Below are 21143 nucleotides of genomic sequence, written 5' to 3'. Positions count from 1 at the left end.
ACAACAATGTTTGCATCCTACTTCACCCTACTTGCCTCGGGGGGAATGTCCCTGTACTTACGTAAGTCGCTCTTAAATTGGTAGGATTTACATTTATAAATGTAAATCCTACCAATTCCAGGAGACCTAATTTGAGGAATAACGTGTGCGTATTGGCATGTATGAGGTACTGGTAGGCCTACTGGAGAGATTTCCACTGAAGCACACTTTCTCTTTTAGAAGATTTCCTATTGTTAATTTAAATATGCAGTGTGTGTTATGAAGTGTTCCTTAGCGAAAGTTCAGATGTCCTCTCTCCTCGGTGGTTGGAGACTGAATGAGTCAGAGATGTCATGTAGAAGCCTACAAAAAAATGGGAGGCGCTAAAACGCTCCGAAATTGTTCAGGCAACACGGGGAGATGGGGATGGCAAGAGCTCAATGCCTACATCAGGGAGTGAAGTCGTATCGTTGCGGCATTTTGATGCCGCCTCATCGGACGTTGTAACTTTCGCAGGGTAACACAGAGCTCTGAATAACAGCGTCTGCTAAATGACTAAATGAATGAGGTGCGCTGCCAGGGTGCCATGGCTGAACTAGGCTTCGTTCATTTTCTTCAGTATTTTGCGCACATAATGTTTTCGCTCATTTTGTGCGGATGACAACCGATTTGTTCATGGCACAATACAACTTTCATTTTACAATTTTTAGTTTTAAAGTTTATATTTTTGATCGCGACTCCAAGAATGTTGTAGCCTACAGTTCATACAAGTAAATAGCCACACAGCCCTAGATTGTGCCTATGAGTAAATGGCAAGCTTTTTGACAATTCTCGTCAGATAACAAGGTTTGCATCATACCAATTCCAGGAGGCCTAATTTGACGAATAACTTGTGCCTATGGGCATGTATGAGTTACTGGTACTGGAGAGATTTCCACGGAAGCACAATTTCTCTTTTAGAAGATATTCTGTAGGCAGTAGGCTAGGCTGTGTGTGTTAAGAAGTGTTCCTAAGCGATAGTTCAGAGGACCTCTCTCATCGGTGTTTGGAGACTGAATGAGTCAGATGTCATGTAGTACAAACAAATGGGAGGTGCTAAAGCGCATCACAGTCAGCTATAACCAATCCGAAGGGCAACTGTCAGTCCGTTACGCCTTCCAGCCTTGTAGGCTATATAAGTCTATGCTTCCAACTCACAGCCACTTCGAGTCGCCGTAGGGATAGTTCGAAGAAGAAACTGAAGAGGATCCGAAGAGGCTAGGAAACCTTTGATCCAAGATCAGAAGAGGTTTGCGCCATGTATTTATTTGACCATTAATTCATTGCCATAAAAATAGGTTTGATTTTGCGGAGCGAGTTGCTGCGTCTGTGACAGTGTCTGCGAGAAATAGTTTTCCAAAATGATCGGTTGAACTCAAGATGTGGGTGCGTAAAAGGAAGTGGACAACAAACAAGAAAACTATGTGGCTCTGAAAAAGTGCACACAGTGCACAACTATCAACTCGCTACGACGACGCTCCCCGATGTCCCACTCGTTTCAATTGAGCTGTGTGGCTGGGAAAAAAGCTCCTTCCCCCAGGTGATAAGAACTCTCGTGCGGCAATTCTCTCCAAGTCGGGAGGTCATAAAACTCCTGTCCTCTGGCAATGGAGGACTCGCCAAGGTCTGGACCTGGACAGGAAACACCATCGTTCTCACTATCGTTTTCCCAGGTGGGGGGGGGGGGGGGGGGGGGGGGTACATTCTGAGTGGGACGATGAATAAAAAACGTGTTTAACAAGTCACATTTACTTCAACAGTTGAAAGTAAAGAGAGAGGGAATCTGACGGACGGAGAGGGGGAGGGAATCTGAGGAGGGGGAGGGGGACTTTTTTTAACTTAAAGAAACCTTTATTGGGCAATTAGAACTGCCAGCTAACCAAGCAGTTTCACCACACCGTGCGTAACAGGAAGTGGACAACAAGCAAGAAACCTATGTGGCTCTGAAAAAGTGCACACACTAAACGCCTATTAACTCGCTACAACGCTGCCCACTGCCTCATTCGTTTCAATTGAGCTGTGTGGCAGGGAAAAATAGGACATCATTTGTGTGAATGGAGCAAGAAACATAGGTGGCTGGGAAACACTGCACACAGTGTACGCCTATCAACTCTTCACAACGCTGCCCGCTGTCCCATTCGTTTCAATGGAGCTAGAAAAGAGTTAGGAAAATAGTTTCAGAAGAGCCCTGACACATCACTCCGAAGTTCTGCTTGTTTAGGGGTATTCATCAAACCCGTTTTCAGTTGGGGGTTGTACCTCCAAAATATCTCTCTGGATGCAATAGCCAAATTATAAAATATCCATGAAACCCAAACAATAATTCAAACACGTTAGACTAGGTTGTCTAGACTTGTAATATTTAGTATACACTTATTACTTGAATTTTGAAGTTAACATGTTTCATTTTTCTCATTATAGACAGGAGGTGACATACGCCTTCCAGCTCACATGCCATTTCTAACCCGAACCATTTCACACTAAGTATTTACTTTGTTGTTCAGGTTTGATCCAATATCCGAAGAGGTTTGCGCCATGTATTTATTTGACCATTAATTCATTGCCATAAAAATAGGTTTGATTTGGGCGGAGCGAGTTGCTGCGTCTGTGACCGTGTCTGCAAAAAATAGTTTTCCAAAATGATCGGTTTAACTCAAGATGTGGGTGCGTAACAGGAAGTGGACAACAAGCAAGAAACTTATGTGGCTCTGAAAAAGTGCACACAGTGTACGCCTTCTAACTCGCTACAACGCTGCCCGCTGCCTCATTCGTTTCAATTGAGCTGTGAGGCTGGGAAAAAGTGGACATAATTCCTGTCAATGAAGCAAGAAACATAGGTGGCTGGGAAACAGTGCACACAGTGTACGCCTATCAACTCGCTACGATGCTGCCCGCCAGAACCGTGGCATGGGTTGTGCCAACTGTGCGACCGCGCAAGGCCTCGCGCCACTGGGGCCTCGCGCCTGCCTGGTTTGCAAAAAGTTTTTTTTTTTCTTCTACTTTCAATATTTTTTTCATTCCTGTTCTTGACTCGATGTGCTCTAAAATGAAATTACCGTTTGTCCAAAAAACGTATATTTTTTCATTCATGATTTACGTTACGCCACAGCGCGTTAGTGCACGCCCTGTGAGAGTGCAAGGAGGAAGGAGACGGCCGGGAGAAAAACATCTCTGTGACAATGCTTTTCATCCTATCTATTTTGACATGTATATTTCAACTCCACGGACAGAGGGTGTACAAACAGCAAGGCACTCAAGAACACGCACACACACACGCGCGCGCAGGATTGGAATTATGGACAGTCCCCGTGCGGGTTGAAAGTGATTCTTGCGCGTGCATCACGGTGTATGTCAATAAGCAGGGCCTCGCATGTTAAGTTCGCACAGGGCCCCTGCGACGGCTCTGCTGCCCGCTGTCCCCTTCGTTTCAATTGAGCTGTGTGGCTGGGAAAAAGTGGACATCATTCGTGTCAATTGAGCAAGAAACCTACAGGTAGTGGCTGGGAAAAAGTGAACACAGTGTACGCCTATCGCTACGACGCTGCCCGCTGCCTCATTCGTTTCAATTGAGCTGTGTGGCTGGAAAAAAGAGGACATCATTCGTGTCAATGGAGCAAGAAACCTAGGTGGCTGGGAAACAGTGCACACAGTGTACGCCTATCAACTCTTTACAACGCTGCCCGCTGTCCCATTCGTTTCAATGGAGATTCAGAGGTCCTCTCTCCTCGGTGGTTGGAGACTGAATGAGTCAGATGTCATTTAGTACCAAAAAATGGGAGGTGTTCAAGCGCTCCGAAATTGTTCAGACAACAAGGGGTAGATGGGGGGATGGCAGTTCACGAGCTGAGAAGAGGGAGCTGAGAGAGTTTGTGAGCTGAGAGAGAGAGTTTGCGAGCTGAGAGGAGGGAGCTGGGAGAGAGAGAGCTCGCGAGCTGAGAGGAGTGAGCCGAGAGAGTTTGCGATCTGAGGGAGGGAGCTGAGATAGTTCGCGAGCTGAAAGGAGAGAGCTGAAACAGTTCGATCTCATACATCGCATAGTCACTTCAAACAATAAACGGAATAATATGTGTATGTACGAGTTATTGGTACAGGAGATGTCCACGGAAGCACAATTATTTTTTTTAGAAGAACGGAGTGAGTGAAGTCGTATAAAATATGCCGCCTTATCGGACATTAACATTACATTTAGTCATTTAGCTTTTAGCAGACGCTCTTATCCAGAGCGACTATAAGTTAGGGTTAGGTTTATCGGACGTGGTATCTTTCGCAGGCTAACATAGGTGTAGTTAAAGACCGGAATGAGGTGCGCTGCCCGGGTGCCATGACTGAAGTAGGCTTCGTTCATTTTCTTCAGCATTTTGCGCACATAATATTTTCGCTCAAGTTGTGCGGGTGACAATCGATTTTTCATGGCACAATACAACTTTCATTTTACAATTTGAGTTTTAAAGTTTTTATTTTTGATCGCGCCTCCAAGAATGTTAAACCGTGCAGACAAGGAGATAGCGTATAGATTGTGCCTATATGCGTAAATGGTAAGCTTTTTTGACAATTCTCGCCACATAAACAGGTTTGGGTCCTACCAATTCCAGGAGGCCTAATTTTTTTGAGGAATAACTTGTGCGTATTGGCGTGTATGAGGTACTGGTACTGGAGAGATCTCCACGGAAGCACAATTTCTCTTTTAGAAGATTTTCTATTGTTAATTTCAATAGGCAGTAGGCAGTGTGTGTTACGCAGTGTTCCTAAGCAAAAGTTCAGAGGTCCTCTCTCCTCGGTGTAAAGCTCTTTAGTATTAGACTTTTAAAATTGTATTTATACATTCAACTTTATTAAAATCCGTACCTATATGTTTATCTTCCTGCCACAGTAAATTATGTTTGTGTAATCTTAAATGGCAATAAAAACAAATTATGATTCTAATGAGCGGAATGAGGCGCGTTGTGAGAGTGCAGACTTGCTGTGGACCTCCCTGATATGTTTCTCTCTAACGAAAACCGTTTCTGACATCACAGACACAATTTAGTCAAGACACTTGCTTATTGATTTGACAATTTATTGATGACCAGAGACATGGAAATAGCTTGGACTTTGGCGGAGTAGAGGGGAGGCACTCCCTGTCTCTAAACAATATGAGGCAGGAAGCAAAACACAGGAACATGAGATAGGCAGTAGACGAGTGACATCACAGCCAGCTATAGCCAATACAAAGGGCTACTGTCAGTCCATACGCCTTCCAGCTCACAGCCATTTCGAGTCGCTGCCCGGAAAGTGCCAGACGCACTGTGTTCACACTGTGAGTATTTACTTCGTTGCTCATGGTTGATCCAGGACCTAAAGAGGACAGCGCCATGGTCGTGAACGCGTCCTGGACAGTGTTATGCACTGCCGATGGGGTTTCATGATTTTGGAAAAGACGATCTCTCCCAGGTGTCCGCCTGTCGTTTATCGTGGCAGGTGAATTCCTCACACATCTCAACACGAAAGCGGTTCCGCTGGCGTCTGATTGGAAAGTCAGACGAATGCATCCAAATGTCAAAGTCCAGTTGACTGATGTGGACTGCTCGTCCTGTAGTTCGTCAGACAACACGGATTCCATGACAGGAAAATTGGTCGTTTTTTAATTGGAGACTTGTGCGAGGTTTACAACAGCCTTGAGGTGCGTCTTCTGAGTTCGGAGTTGAGGAGGACACCATATATACAAACTTTGGTTGGACAATTCAGCCGAGGTTGGATAAACATTGTTGCATAAAACATGAATAAACATAAAGCATGGTTGGATAAAACAGCTTGTTGGATGTTCTGAACTGACAATCCAAAGGGCTACTGTCAAGGATGCGCCTTCCAGCTCACAGCCATTTCGAGTCGCCGCCCAGAAAGTGCCAAACGCACTTCACACTGTGAGTATTTACTTCGTTGCTCAGGGTTGATCCAGGATCCAAAGAGGACAGCATGGTCGTGAACGCGTCCTGGACAGTGTTATGCACTGCCGATGGGGCTTCATCATTTTGGAAAAGACGATCTCACCCAGGTCAGGTGTAAGCCTGTCGTTTATCGTGGCAGGTGAATTCCTCACACATATCAACACGAAAGGCTTTCCTAAGCGAAAGCTCAGAGGTCCTCTCTCCTCGGTGGTTGGAGACTGAATGAGTCAGCTCAAGCGTTCCGAAATTGTTCAGGCAACACGGGGGAGATGGGGATGGCAGAAGTTCAATTATAGCCTACAACAGGGATTGAGTGAAGTAGTATCCTTGCGGCATTTTAATAAGGAGCAATTCAGTCAGGGATCCCCTCCTCCAGAGACGGTTGGTGAAAGAGAGGTGCAGAACACAGGCTAAAAGTCCATCCATCACCTATTAGCAGAACAACTTTCACTATGCTGCCCGATTTCATATCTTTTTGTATCATTTTAGCCTATATTTTATATTTATATATATTTTATATCTCACATTGTTTAGCTCTTTAGTATATTGTTCAGCTGTTTAGTATTGTTTTTAAATTGTATTTATACATTCTACCAACAGAAATTATAAATGTGACACGTAAATGTATGTTCAAAAAGCAAATAATGAAACACTTGGGTACAGCATACTTGTGACACCAGATGGTGATGTACTTTACATAAATGTGTAGTACTCTCAGTTGTTCATCCAGGGTGACTTCACGCCCTCGGTCGTAGAGGCGAGGTAATCCCTCTACCCACATATCCCAGACCTCTCTTATCGCCGCCAACTTGTCTGTCGCGCGTCTCGCCGCTCGTGTCCCACGGTCATCAAATCGTATCACTGACGAGTAAGTGTAAAAGAGTTTGAGCGGCATCATAGCGCGGAAAATCAATCTGCCGCTTTGTGCATCCCATAGACTAGCGGCTGCTTCGCCTCGGGACTTGTACACCCCTGCCAGGATTAGCAGCCATATGTAGGCACGTAGGTCAGTGGCATCCATGGCCTTCCACTCTTCTCTGCGTTGCAGATAGCCTTCCCGATTTGTCTCATCCAAGATCACTCTTTTGATTTGTGGCGTGACAAAGAGTAAAAACGTGGAGACCATGTCATGACCATGGCCTTCGTCTTCTTCTGACACATTCTCTGAATTGCGCTCTTCCCCGTCTTCTTCTTCTGACACATCCTCGGCCTCCTCTTCAGAGTCCCTCTGCTCGACATTTGCAAACATCTGCTGTAGAACTTGCAGCGCAGTGAAATCCTCAGCCATAGCTGTGTGACTAGACAATGGCTGCTGGCCTGACCCTAACCCACTGAATGTATGTAAGTAGTAGCACTTCCCCAGACAACCTCCTCTGAAACATCCAAGCGCTGAGTGACCAAGCGCTCAGTATCCCACCTCCTCTGAAACGTCCAAGCCCTCACTGTCCAAGCGCTCAGTATCCCACCTCCTCTGAGACATCCAAGCACTCGGTGTCCAAGCAGACAACGCGGATACAGGGAGAGATTGCCGTAATAGACAACGCAAACAAAATTACTCTTTCCTCATTTCGTCCAACTTAGTTGCAGGGAGGGGGAAGGGCGCTCATTTCCTCCAACAGAGACGATGGGGGGAAGGATGCTCATTTGTCCGACCGAGATGAGGAAGTCTATTCTTCCAACCGGGATGAGGAAGTGCATTTCTCCAACAGAGACGATGGGGGGAAGGGAACTCATTTGTCCGACCGAGATGAGGAAGTCTATTCTTCCAACCGAGATGAGGAAGTGTATTTCTCCAACAGAGACGATGGGGGGAAGGGAACTCATTTGTCCGACCGAGATGAGGAAGTCTATTCTTCCAACCGGGATGAGGAAGTGCATTTCTCCAACAGAGACGATGGGGGGAAGGGAACTCATTTGTCCGACCAAGATGAGGAAGTCTATTCTTCCAACCGGAATGAGGAAGTGCATTTCTCCAACAGAGACGATGGGGGGAAGGGCGCTCATTTATCCGACCGAGATGAGGAAGTCTATTCTTCCAACCGGGATGAGGAAGTGCATTTTTCCAACAGAGACGATGGGGGGGAAGTGAACTCATTTGTCCGACCGAGATGAGGAAGTCTATTCTTCCAACCGGGATGAGGAAGTGTATTTCTCCAACAGAGACGATGGGGGGAAGGGAACTAATTTGTCCGACCGAGATGAGGAAGTCTATTCTTCCAACCGGGATGAGGAAGTGCATTTCTCCAACAGAGACGATGGGGGGAAGGGCGCTCATTTATCCGACCGAGATGAGGAAGTCTATTCTTCCAACCGGGATGAGGAAGTGCATTTCTCCAACAGAGACGATGGGGGGGAAGGGAACTCATTTGTCCGACCGAGATGAGGAAGTCTATTCTTCCAATCGGGATGAGGAAGTGTATTTCTCCAACAGAGACGATGGGGGGAAGGGAACTCATTTGTCCGACCAAGATGAGGAAGTCTATTCTTCCAACCGGAATGAAGAAGTGCATTTCTCCAACAGAGACGATGGGGGGAAGGGCGCTCATTTGTCCGACCGAGATGAGGAAGTTTATTCTTCCAACCGGGATGAGGAAGTGCATTTCTCCAACAGAGACGATGGGGGGAAGGGAACTCATTTGTCCGACCGAGATGAGGAAGTCTATTCTTCCAACCGGGATGAGGAAGTGCATTTCTCCAACAGAGACGATGGGGGGAAGGGAACTCATTTGTCCGACCAAGATGAGGAAGTCTATTCTTCCAACCGGAATGAGGAAGTGCATTTCTCCAACAGAGACGATGGGGGGAAGGGCGCTCATTTATCCGACCGAGATGAGGAAGTCTATTCTTCCAACCTGGATGAGGAAGTGCATTTTTCCAACAGAGACGATGGGGGGGAAGTGAACTCATTTGTCCGACCGATATGAGGAAGTCTATTCTTCCAACCGGGATGAGGAAGTGTATTTCTCCAACAGAGACGATGGGGGGAAGGGAACTAATTTGTCCGACCGAGATGAGGAAGTCTATTCTTCCAACCGGGATGAGGAAGTGCATTTCTCCAACAGAGACGATGGGGGGAAGGGCGCTCATTTATCCGACCGAGATGAGGAAGTCTATTCTTCCAACCGGGATGAGGAAGTGCATTTCTCCAACAGAGACGATGGGGGGGAAGGGAACTCATTTGTCCGACCGAGATGAGGAAGTCTATTCTTCCAACCGAGATGAGGAAGTGTATTTCTCCAACAGAGACGATGGGGGGAAGGGAACTCATTTGTCCGACCGAGATGAGGAAGTCTATTCTTCCAACCGGGATGAGGAAGTGCATTTCTCCAACAGAGACGATGGGGGGAAGGGAACTCATTTGTCCGACCAAGATGAGGAAGTCTATTCTTCCAACCGGAATGAGGAAGTGCATTTCTCCAACAGAGACGATGGGGGGAAGGGCGCTCATTTATCCGACCGAGATGAGGAAGTCTATTCTTCCAACCGGGATGAGGAAGTGCATTTTTCCAACAGAGACGATGGGGGGGAAGTGAACTCATTTGTCCGACCGAGATGAGGAAGTCTATTCTTCCAACCGGGATGAGGAAGTGTATTTCTCCAACAGAGACGATGGGGGGAAGGGAACTAATTTGTCCGACCGAGATGAGGAAGTCTATTCTTCCAACCGGGATGAGGAAGTGCATTTCTCCAACAGAGACGATGGGGGGAAGGGCGCTCATTTATCCGACCGAGATGAGGAAGTCTATTCTTCCAACCGGGATGAGGAAGTGCATTTCTCCAACAGAGACGATGGGGGGGAAGTGAACTCATTTGTCCGACCGATATGAGGAAGTCTATTCTTCCAACCGGGATGAGGAAGTGTATTTCTCCAACAGAGACGATGGGGGGAAGGGAACTAATTTGTCCGACCGAGATGAGGAAGTCTATTCTTCCAACCGGGATGAGGAAGTGCATTTCTCCAACAGAGACGATGGGGGGAAGGGCGCTCATTTATCCGACCGAGATGAGGAAGTCTATTCTTCCAACCGGGATGAGGAAGTGCATTTCTCCAACAGAGACGATGGGGGGGAAGGGAACTCATTTGTCCGACCGAGATGAGGAAGTCTATTCTTCCAATCGGGATGAGGAAGTGTATTTCTCCAACAGAGACGATGGGGGGAAGGGAACTCATTTGTCCGACCAAGATGAGGAAGTCTATTCTTCCAACCGGAATGAAGAAGTGCATTTCTCCAACAGAGACGATGGGGGGAAGGGCGCTCATTTGTCCGACCGAGATGAGGAAGTTTATTCTTCCAACCGGGATGAGGAAGTGCATTTCTCCAACAGAGACGATGGGGGGAAGGGCGCTCATTTATCCGACCAAGATGAGGAAGTCTATTCTTCCAACCGGGATGAGGAAGTGCATTTCTCCAACAGAGACGATGGGGGGGAAGGGAACTCATTTGTCCGACCGAGATGAGGAAGTCTATTCTTCCAACCGGGATGAGGAAGTGCATTTCTCCAACAGAGACGATGGGGGGGAAGGGCGCTCATTTGTCCGACCGAGATGAAGAAGTGTATTTCTCTAACCGAGACGAGGAAGTGTAGTCCTCCTACCAAGACTTGTATGGGCTCTGGGGGTGAATGGGAGAGATATTAAACTCCACTGAAGGGAGAAGTGTACTCAGCTCCGCTCAGCAGAGGAGACAGCTCCGCTCGATCATGTCCTACTGTGAGGTATGCGGCAAGGTCTTATTCAGCTTTGTTGTTGTATTTACGTATCTATGATTTGTAGGTGTACATTGAAGATCATTTTACAACTGCTCCCCAATGGAAGGTCCCACAGTCACAATGTGGCAGGTCTGTCTAGTTCTTTGGGGGTTTACCAAGGCAAGTTATGGTGGCTTGTGAAACTGCTTATTCTCTCTCACTTCATCTACTAGTGTCTTTCTATGTATCTCATGACTGTTGCCATCTCTCCCCCCCTCCTATCTGTCTCTCTCTCTCTGTCTCTCTCTCTCCCTCCCTACAGCATATTGTGTTTGACTATGACATAAACTACACTGGTTCTGGCGACTTGGGGGTGGCCCTGGAGGATCCGTGTGACCTGGATCAAGTTATAACGCTTGACCTCCATAGAGTGTTCCTCCCTGTCGTCTACGGCTTCATCTTTGTCCTGGGCATCACTGGGACAAAGATGCCCAGTGATGATGGTGCTTGGCTGCCAGCGCAGGTGAGAATAAAGATGGATGATGAAGACGATGACAAAGATGTTGTTAGTTTAGTTCATTAGTAAGTTTAGTTAGTTACTTTGTACATTTTAATCTTAAAAAAAAACTTAAGATCCGTACATTCGTTTATTGTATGCACCTTCCTGTCACAGTAAATGTCTTGTTTGTGTGAACACATTACATGGCAGATAAAACAAATGCATCTGATTCTGATGTAGAAGATGACACACAGAGGGTTTTATCTGATTGTCCCCAGGTCAAAATTGAGTCTGACAGACCGCTACCGGCTGCACCTCTCTGCTGCAAATCTTTTCTTCGTGCTGACACTCCCGTTCTGGGCAGCGGATGCCGCACTGACGGACTGGCGTTTCGGATTAGGCACCTGTGTGGCCGTGCACGTCATCTACACAGTGAACCTGTATGGGAGTGCGCTCATCCTGGCCTTCATCAGTCTGGACCACTACCTAGCCGTGGTCGCGTACACTTCATGCATGAGACAGCTACTGGCACGGAGACTGGTGTTTGTAGGTGAGCTAGGTCTCTAGCCTCATCCCTTATCTCTCTCACAACGTGCCCATGCCTCAGATGTACAGAGGTACATCTTCACTTGTATTCTCCATATCCTGATCTAACCACCAAATCTCCTCTTTGTCTCCCTCACCCGCTCTCCTTTTCCAGGAGCCTGGTTGCCTGCGGCTCTCTTGGCAGTGTCAGACATAGTGTTTGCCAGGACTTGGGACTTGGGACTTGGGAAGCAGGAGATGGGGTGATTATGTGCCAGTGCTTATACCCAGCTGACAACGCTCCTCTCTGGGTGTCAGTGTTCCACCTGCAGCTGGTGTTTGTAGGCTTGGTGGTACCGGGCCTAGTTTTACTGGTGTTACTGTGTCATCGTGTCCAGGCTGAACCGCAGGGGCAGAGACAGAAGCGCAGAGCTGTCAGGCATTGGTCCTCTGCTTCTTCCTGTGTTGGCTCCTGTATGGTGCTGGCATCACTGTGGATGCTCTCATGCACCTACAGGTCCTTCCCAGGGGCTGCAGTCTGGAGGTGGTGCTGGGTGTGTGGCTGGCGGTGGCTGAACCAAAGGCATTTGCCCACTGCTGTCTAAACCCGCTGCTGTATGCCTTCCTGGGGGCGGACTTCAAGAGGTCCGCCAGACGGGTGGACTCAACACTCGGTAGGAGGCTTTGGCACCAAGTTCTGACATGGTTATTATTGCTCTTCGACATTAGCATACTGTATTTGAGATTATGTTGATAGTAGCTGGTAAAATACAGACTCCCTTTGCTCTACCCACTGAAACACTCTTAGACTTATGCACTTCTGAACCTTTATTATCTACTGTATGTTTGCATGTCACTTTTGATCAATGTGGACAACATGAACAAAGTGTCAAATGTGTTGAGTCTGTCCAGGTATGTGTTCCTACCTGGAGGGGTTCTGAACTTCTGAGAACAGCAGGGCAGGAAGCTTCAGTTCAGCTCCCAGCTCTGGCCAACAGGGCGCGGCCGCAGGGAACAGGAGCTGTTCGGACCAAACCTGTTTTTCCCCAACCGAGCTTCCCCAGACCCAACTTCCTTCCCATGTGTCCCTGAAATTGCTGTCCATCCTGTCATTATGGGGTAAACGCCCCTTTAAGAAACCAACTGATGTACTCAGTGACATCCCCTCCCCCATTTGGTCTTTCTTCAGTCAGTGGAGGTTAAAACATCTGCTGCACACCCAATAAGTATCTACACTTACATTTCCTAATTTTCATCATATTGTGTTTGTAGTTGCGTGTTGTCAAGCTTAAAAGAATCCTGTTAAATGTGCCTAAAAACGCCTAAACAGGGGGGGACGGGGGGGGGGGCAGGGGGGGGCAGGACGCACAGACCTAGTTGGCTTTAGAGGGCTGTCAACGGGGCATGGAAGCTCCTATTGGGTCAAACAAGATGTCAATCGAAAGGGCAGAGTGTAGCCATTTTGCGTTTGTACTCGACCCACATCTCCTCCTATGAGCGATAGTGCGTGAGAGACTGAAATAAAAATAATTGGCGAAGGAAGAATGAAGCAACAAGATCGTGGCTATGTGTGGATATATTTCATTGTTTGGACAACTACTCGACATGGTTAGATACTTTGGACTTTTGGGAATGTAATCAGATGAGGTTTTGATGGGTTGTGTGCATACCTGGAACATTCCGAAGTAATGGTAAGTAAGTAAAACCTTTTTCTCTGGCATTGTTGAAGGAACGGTCACCGGACAAAGACGTTGACTGTACTTGCTGTTGCGACTTGATCTTGAATTGGTTTATTTCAATGGAAGCACAAGAATCGTAGCTTTCCAATGATGTATAACATGTGTAGCAGTCTAAAAAATATATTTGTTAGAATTAAGTGCATCGTAACTGAGGGAGGGGGGGCAGCATTTCTGTATCGCGGGCGAGACAGGACCGCCCACCCTGTCATTGTGAAATATTAATTAATTAAAACTTTTCATGAATTCAAAATATATATTTTAAACAGTGCACAGTCAGCTTCAACAGTGAATCACTTTGCTAACTGCAGGTACACCATGTGTTCATTAAAAATTTAAAACCTCCACCCTGTCATTGTCCATCATGACAGGGTGGACATATTTTATGCTTTGCTCGTATTGCAGTTAATTTATAAAAAAGTGCTGGAGCTTGACCAATATGCATTTCTAACAGCCTACGGTCTCCTTAATACAACACTTAAACTACAACAAATTAAATGGTAAATCTGAGATTTCTTATGAGATTTTACAGATTCATTGAGATTGTCAAATGTTATCCTTTCTTATCGCTGACTCAGCTCAGGTCAGTTCTACCTAGTGCCAGTGTGTGGTGTTGTTTTCAGCTTACCAGTGTGAACCATCTCCGGAGGATGGGGGTGTCGGTCTTTCCGAGCGGCCCCAAATGATGTCCCTCTGGGCTGGGGGCCCGAGCCATGGAGCCCCTGGAGGTGAAGGAGCTGGTTGAGGATTTGGAGGACGAAGGAGAGGAGAAAACAGAGGTGGAAGAAGAGGAAGAGTAGCAGGACCGGGAAGTGGAGGAGGACGAGAGGCAGGAAACACTGAAGTTATGATAACTATAACACAAATCATGGCAATCCATTTAATTTACTGCAAGCATAAACTTTTCAATGTGCATTTCATGACTTTAGAAGGAATAAAATACCAGATGGGAAGGTTCATAATTGCATTCATTAAGAAAACAAAAGTTATCTTCTCTTGGAAAGACTATCCATAAGTGCTTTCATTTTTTGGCCTATGAAATTCCTATTTTTTCAGGTTTTTCTTCAGCAAAAGTTCTTGTTTAGATACTGGTCCGAGTCTTCTTATTGGCCTCCTTGGCCAGGTAGGCCTTGTACACAGCCACCGCCTCAACCACCTTGGCATGCAGAGCCAGTGGAGACCCCAGCAGGTTGATCACCTCATAATTTTCCATCTCCAGGAACATACCGGTGAGCTTGTCAGCTAGGCATGGTTGAATCTTGTGGATGAGGGTGATGAGACACTCTCCCAGCTACGGTAATTACTTGCTTCATTCCAATCATGGGCTGAACCTGGACTTGAGCCCTGGTCTGGGTCTGGGCCTGAATCTCCATCAGGGTCTGGGCCTTTGACTGGTTGTGAGCCAGGGTCATGAGCTGGGCAAGGAGCAGTCATGCTCAGTTGTCGGTTAGATACTCCAGGCACGTCACACATAAATCAGATTACTAGCCCGATTCCCTAACCGCTCAGCCACCTGACTCCCACTACATGCTGACCACATACGTTTCGCTGTTCTTACTGAATTATTTATTCTTTATTTGAGTCCTTCAAGACGACATTTAGTTTTTTTGTTATAGAAAACCCTTACAAAAAAGAAGTATATTAAAGTATACTATAAGTATACTAAAATATGGATAATACACTTTTAGTTAACTTTTGATTAACTTTGAAGAAGTATGCTTTGAAAATAGTTCACTTTTGATATACGTTTAAGACGTATGCTTAGAAACAGAAAATTGTATACATTTCTTCTGGAGTAGTATGTACGTTTTCTATTATTATACATCAAAAACAGTCAAAATAATTACAGGTTACACTTTTTAGATCCATCTCGTTCTAATTATTCATGTCTAGGAAAATCTATTATGCATTGCACATTGAATCTTTTTTGGTACTGAAGCTAACCTTAACTAGAGAGGGTACAATTTCTGGGGAAATTGTAGGGTGTGCTTGCTTGTGTCGGTTGCACAGGGGTCCGTTTTTGAATGACATTTTTTTTTTGCTACTCATTTACAACTGAAAATACGAGTGAAGTGTAGAATGAAATAGATGTCTTCTCATTTCCCCTCCAAGAGGCAGCCTCATCGTTGAATCAAAACGAATAAATTTGGCAGACCGGTGTAAAAATTGACCTAATCTCTATGACTTAAACGTCATTTTAAGTTTTTCCCTTCTCATGATATTTTCAGGCATTTAGCCTACTCATTGCATTCATTTATTAATAAAGAACCCCCTTTGAAGATTATTCTACGATGTTACCCGGCAGTAGAAGATGGAATCGCGATTCAAACAGTACCATCTGTTAACTGAAAATATGCCCCCCAAAACGTAAATAAGCTTGACATTTATTTAGTGGAAAATCGCTCATTTATAAAAAGCTCACTGGTAGCGATCATTGTCAGTAAGAACGCAAAATGCGATATAGCCCTGTGTGGAGAATCTGCCCCGGTAAATTGTACTACTACGGTACAGTACTAGACTACTGCTGTGTTCGTCTTGGTAGCGATTGCGTTGGTTGAATTGGATTTAACGTTCCGTTGTACGGTTTAAGCTGAAATTAATTATTTTCATGAACAGATTGACAACGTTTAGGCTGTGGCAATGAAGTTCAGGTTAGTAGTTAGATAGACTTTTGATTTAAGTAAGGGGAGTGCCGAACATGTTCTGTCGCCGTTTGACTTCCTAAACAGCTGTGTAGTGTAGATGTTTTTGTAGTGTGTCTCGTGTAAGCTACAGCGTTGCAGTGAGCTACACTGGTTTGAAACCACAGGTAATGGTAATTTCACCAACAAATCGTTTACTAATGTCAGAATAAATCATACAACGAAAATGTATATGTGAGGAATGTTTATTTTAACGATTGAAAACAGATACATCATAGACCACTGTAGTATGTGTTGCCCGGGCAACACAGGCTAATGTCATGATGCTAATACTTCAGTGAAATAGTAGACTACTGTTTCCGAAAGTAGATGTACTTCCTTAATAATATCAGCTTATATTGTACATTACACATCACAATTGTGTGTCATATCACAAAGTAAAATTAGTAAATAGTTATCACCCTGGCCTCTTTTCTTGTGGCGTTTCTGCAGCTGCCTTGCAGTAAAGCTATAGTTAGCCTAGCTATCCCCCAAGTTAACAGATGCGAAACGAATGTTCTGCCAAAGGTAGTCACGCGTGTTTTCGTGACGTTGGTGACGCAGTGACGTTAGTAACGTCAGTGACTGTGGCTAGCAAATTAGCCACCGTTAGCTTCACTTTTCGCCACAAAAACTTAACTTAAGCCTAAACCATGCAACGGAACGTAAATTCCAATAGAAGCAACTCAATCGCTACCAAGACGAAACTTTTGACACCTACGTTGTCTATGTAGGCCAAATATTGACTGAGTTTTAGGGGGGCAAAAAAATAAAATAAAATAATAATAATAATATATATGTGAGAGAACAAAGGTTGTGCCCTTGCCGAAGGCAAAGCACACCCAAATACTGCCAAAACATTTTGAAGCCCTATAGTACTCTTATACTAATAATTATCAATTGGAGTATTAATGGAAAAAACGAAAAAGCTACTTGAGAAAGAAGCAGACAGAAGGGTTGCATTGTGCATTTGAAGGTTATACTGTCAAACTGACTGAAGAACGAAAAAATGAAGATGTCGTGGCTCATTGGCTGGTCAATTCCCATGATGCAAGGCGGTAAATGTTGCTGATAACTTTGCCGTTTGTTCGAAATACAAATGTAGCTTCATGAATTTAGTTTTTTAAATGTGTCTGCTTAGAATGTAGTGATTTGTTGCATGGTAATTGTCATTGTTGTGCTGGTTTACCATTGTAACCATGAGTTAAATGACTGTTACGTATCATAAGAAGAGCTGGATTATAATGTCTTTACTGTTTACGCAGTAAATAGCTACTTCCAGTTAAGAATCTACAGTGTCCCTTGGGTAGGGCCCCGTTCTCAGAAAGTAACGCAAGATCAGCGGCGATTGAGGGGCCCCTAAACATTTAAATAAATGAGTAAATCATAGTAAATAGACATTTTAAAGTATACTTCTTGTAGTATTTACATTAATTGAAAGCGCACTTGAAAGTATTGCATAGTATACGTTGAGGTACTTTAGGAAGTATACTTCATGAACTGAAAGTGCACTACACAGGTGACTTTAGAGTAACCTGTGTAGTCAACCTCATATCTGTGAATGAGTATGAGAAACTCACTGTGAAAAGCAAAATATTCCCTGTGAAAACAAAAGTGAGTGGATACACGGGAGAAAAAGTGCCGGTCAAAGGAGGCTGCATCGCAACATTCGAACACCGCGGTAAGCAAATAAAAGCACTGCTGTTGATTGTTGATATGAGTGTCAAGCCAATATTGGGATTACAAGCATGCCAACGACTAAACCTTGTGAAGAGAGTCTTCGTAGTCTCATCTAAACCTTCTAATGACCATGACTCACTCATGGAGGAATGCAGTGACTGTTTTGAGGGACTTGGATGTTTACCGGGGGAATACAAAATACAAGTTGATGAAAACTACTGGTGCCTCCAGTAGTTCATCCATGCAGAAAGATACCATTCAAGCTGAGAGGAAAACTCACAGAGGAGTTAACTAGAATGGAGAAACTAGGAGTGATAAAGAAAATAGATGAACCTACATCATGGGTCAGCTCCCTGGTCGCTGTGGAAAAGCCCAATGGAAAGCTGAGAACGTGTTTGGATCCAAGGGATCTTAACAAAGCAATCAAACGTGAACACTTTAAGTTGCCGACAAGGGAAGAGATCATGGCACAGTTTGCAGGGGCCAAGTGGTTCAGTAAACTGGACGCGTCGTCAGGGTTCTGGCAAATGAAGCTAGACGAGGAAAGCTCCAAGCTTTGTACTTTCAACACGCCAGAGGGAAGGTACAGGTTCTTACGTCTGCCATATGGGATCCTGTCAGCACCAGAAGTATACCACAAGAAAATACACATGATCTTTGAACACATCCCAGGAGTCGATACCATGATGGATGACATCATCGTGTGGGTGTCCAGCCGAGAAGAACACGATGAGCGACTGAGACAGGTGCTCGACCTGACATGGCAAGTAAACTTAAAACTTAACAAAGAAAAGTGCCTGTTTGGAGTTAAGTCATTGACATTTGTGCGGGATGTAGTCTCTGAGGCAGGGATTAGTCCAGACCCAAGGAAAACGTCAGCCATCGAGAACATGGAACGTCCTGAAAACAAGGATGACGTCAGAAGGTTTCTAGGTATGGTAACTTACCTTGCAAAGTTCATACCTCAGCTGTCAACAAAGTCAGCGCCACTCAGGTGTCTCCTGGAGGAATAAAATTAATGGACATGGTCACATGAACAGGAAGACTGCTTTAAAAACTTGAAGAGAATACTCACCAACGAGCCTGTGCTCAAGTTCTATGACCCGGAGAAAAGCACACGGATTACAGCTGACGCGTCACAGTACGGACTAGGGGCAGTACTGCTACAGCTGCATGACAAAGACTGGCAACCTGTTGCCTATGCGTCCAGAGCGTTGACATCAGCTGAAACTAGATATGCACAGATCGAGAAGGAGCTACTGGGCAGCACCTATGGATGTGAGCGATTCCATCAGTATGTATATGGACAAGCTTTTGAAGTGGAAACTGACCATAAGCCACTGGTGTCAATCATGTCAAAGCCACTCAATGACTGTCCTATGAGGATACAGCGCATGATGATACGGCTGCAAAAATACGACGTGACTATGAACTACACACCAGGCAAGTACATGTTCGCCGCTGACACTCTTTCACGCGCAGTTGACAAAAATGAAAGGACAGATGAAATGGGAACAGCACAAATAAAGGCTTATGTGGACATGATAGTGTCATCTCTACCGGTTTCTGAAGAGAGAAGAGAGCAGATCAGAAAAGAGACAGAGAAAGAACACACTAAACACTAAAAGAGACAATACTGAAAGGATGGCCTGAACAAAGACAAACATGTCCAGCTGCAATACAGGACTACTGGATGTGTCGAAAATAACTCACTGTTGTGGATGGCATCATATACAAAGGAAACAAGTTTGTCATTCCACCAAGAATGCGAAAGGAAATGTTACAAAAGATACATGAAGGACATTTGGGAGAAGAAAAATGCAAGCGGAGGGCAAGAGAAGTTATGTATTGGCCAAGATTGAACACAGATATCAGCCATACTACGGCTTCTTGTGAAGTATGTCTCACATACAGACCCAAACAGCAGGCAGAGCCGCTGATGCCACACCCAGTGCCCAAATACCCATACTGCAAGGTTGGAGCTGACTTGTTTGATTGCAACGGAAAAAATCGTATCGTGGTTACAGACTACTACTCTAACTATCCAGAAGTTGCAACATTACAGTCCACAACCAGCAGAGCCGTCATTGCTTTTCTGAAGACTGTTTTTGCGAGACACGGAGTCCCAAAGGAACTGTTTTCAGATAATGGACCACAGTTTTCAAGCTGCGAATTTGAAGCATTCGCTAAAGAGCGGGGTTTTAACCACCACACATCAAGCCCAAACTACCCAAGATCAAATGGACTTGCAGAAAGCTCAGTTAAGATCATCAAAGGAATAATGAAGAAAGCACACGATGGAAATGAGGATTTTCACAAAAGTTTGTTGATCTACAGGAGCGCGCCACTGCAAAATGGCCTGTCACCAGCCCAGATGTTGATGGGACGTCGCCTTCGCACTAATCTGCCTATGCACGACAACCTGCTAAAACCAAAGGGAGCAGTAAAGGTCAGGCAAGCCAAAGAAGAGGAGAAGGTGAAGCAGAAGAAAAGGCATGACAAAAGTGCAAAACAGCTGCCTTACCTGAAGCCAGGGGACAGAGTCCGCCTTCTGGACTACTCGACAGGAATGTGGACACCGCAGGGACTTGTACAACAGGAGGTTGCACCTCGTTCTTACCTCATCCAGACAGATCGTGGATCAGCCCTGAGGAGAAATCGAGTGGACATCCGTCTACAAACCAACAGCTCAGAGACTGTCACAGAGCCACCGGAGGTGATAAACACCACTACGGGCAACAAAGACTGTCCGAGTTCCCTGAACACTACTGACTCTGGTCAAACCGTACCCAGTTCACCAGCTGTGAAAAACAGACCCAGCAGGATGGTTAAACCACCTGAGAGACTGATAGAATCCTGCTGAAGGAGTTATGGACTATGGGGGGAGAAAAAGATGTTTAAAAAATAATAAGAGGGGGAAAAGTCAATAAGTGAATGTTTATAGCTGTGGTTATGGCAGTATAATTTATAGTTTGGTTTTGAATATTTTATACTGAGAAAACAAAGTTTGATGCTTGTGTTTAAGCTAAAGTATAACATAAACAAATGTGGTTTATTTGTTATGTGGTAATGCAGTTACTTGTTTTGAATGCATTTGTTTAGATAGAAAATGCTTAACTTCTAAAGGAAGGGAGATGTGTTGATTGGATCTGATAGGTCACGTGACAAGTGACATAGGAGAGTCTAAGGGGTAGACCTGTAGACCGGAGATGAGTGACCACATGTGTTAAGATGGTTATTGAATAAAGAGTTATAACACTGTTATTGAGTAAAGAGTACCAGAACTAAACATGCTGCTGCGCCCGGTTTATAATAAGGAACAAACATAACATTGGCCTCTTCAACAAGGCCAAGGGACCACACTGACTCTAATGACTTCCTGCTTAAAACG

At 45.1% G+C, this 21143-nt stretch overlaps 1 pseudogene; it reads left to right on the top strand.

Moving 5' to 3' along the window:
* Positions 1-10643: 10643 nt before the first annotated feature.
* On the top strand, positions 10644-14191 carry LOC136965617 (C-X-C chemokine receptor type 4-like; annotated as a pseudogene).
* Positions 14192-21143: the final 6952 nt, after the last annotated feature.

This window comes from Osmerus mordax, chromosome 21, assembly GCF_038355195.1.
Source record: "Osmerus mordax isolate fOsmMor3 chromosome 21, fOsmMor3.pri, whole genome shotgun sequence".
NCBI lineage: Eukaryota > Metazoa > Chordata > Actinopteri > Osmeriformes > Osmeridae > Osmerus > Osmerus mordax.
The sequence above is the reverse complement of the archived record's forward strand: the minus strand, read 5'-3'. Positions and strand labels throughout refer to the sequence as shown.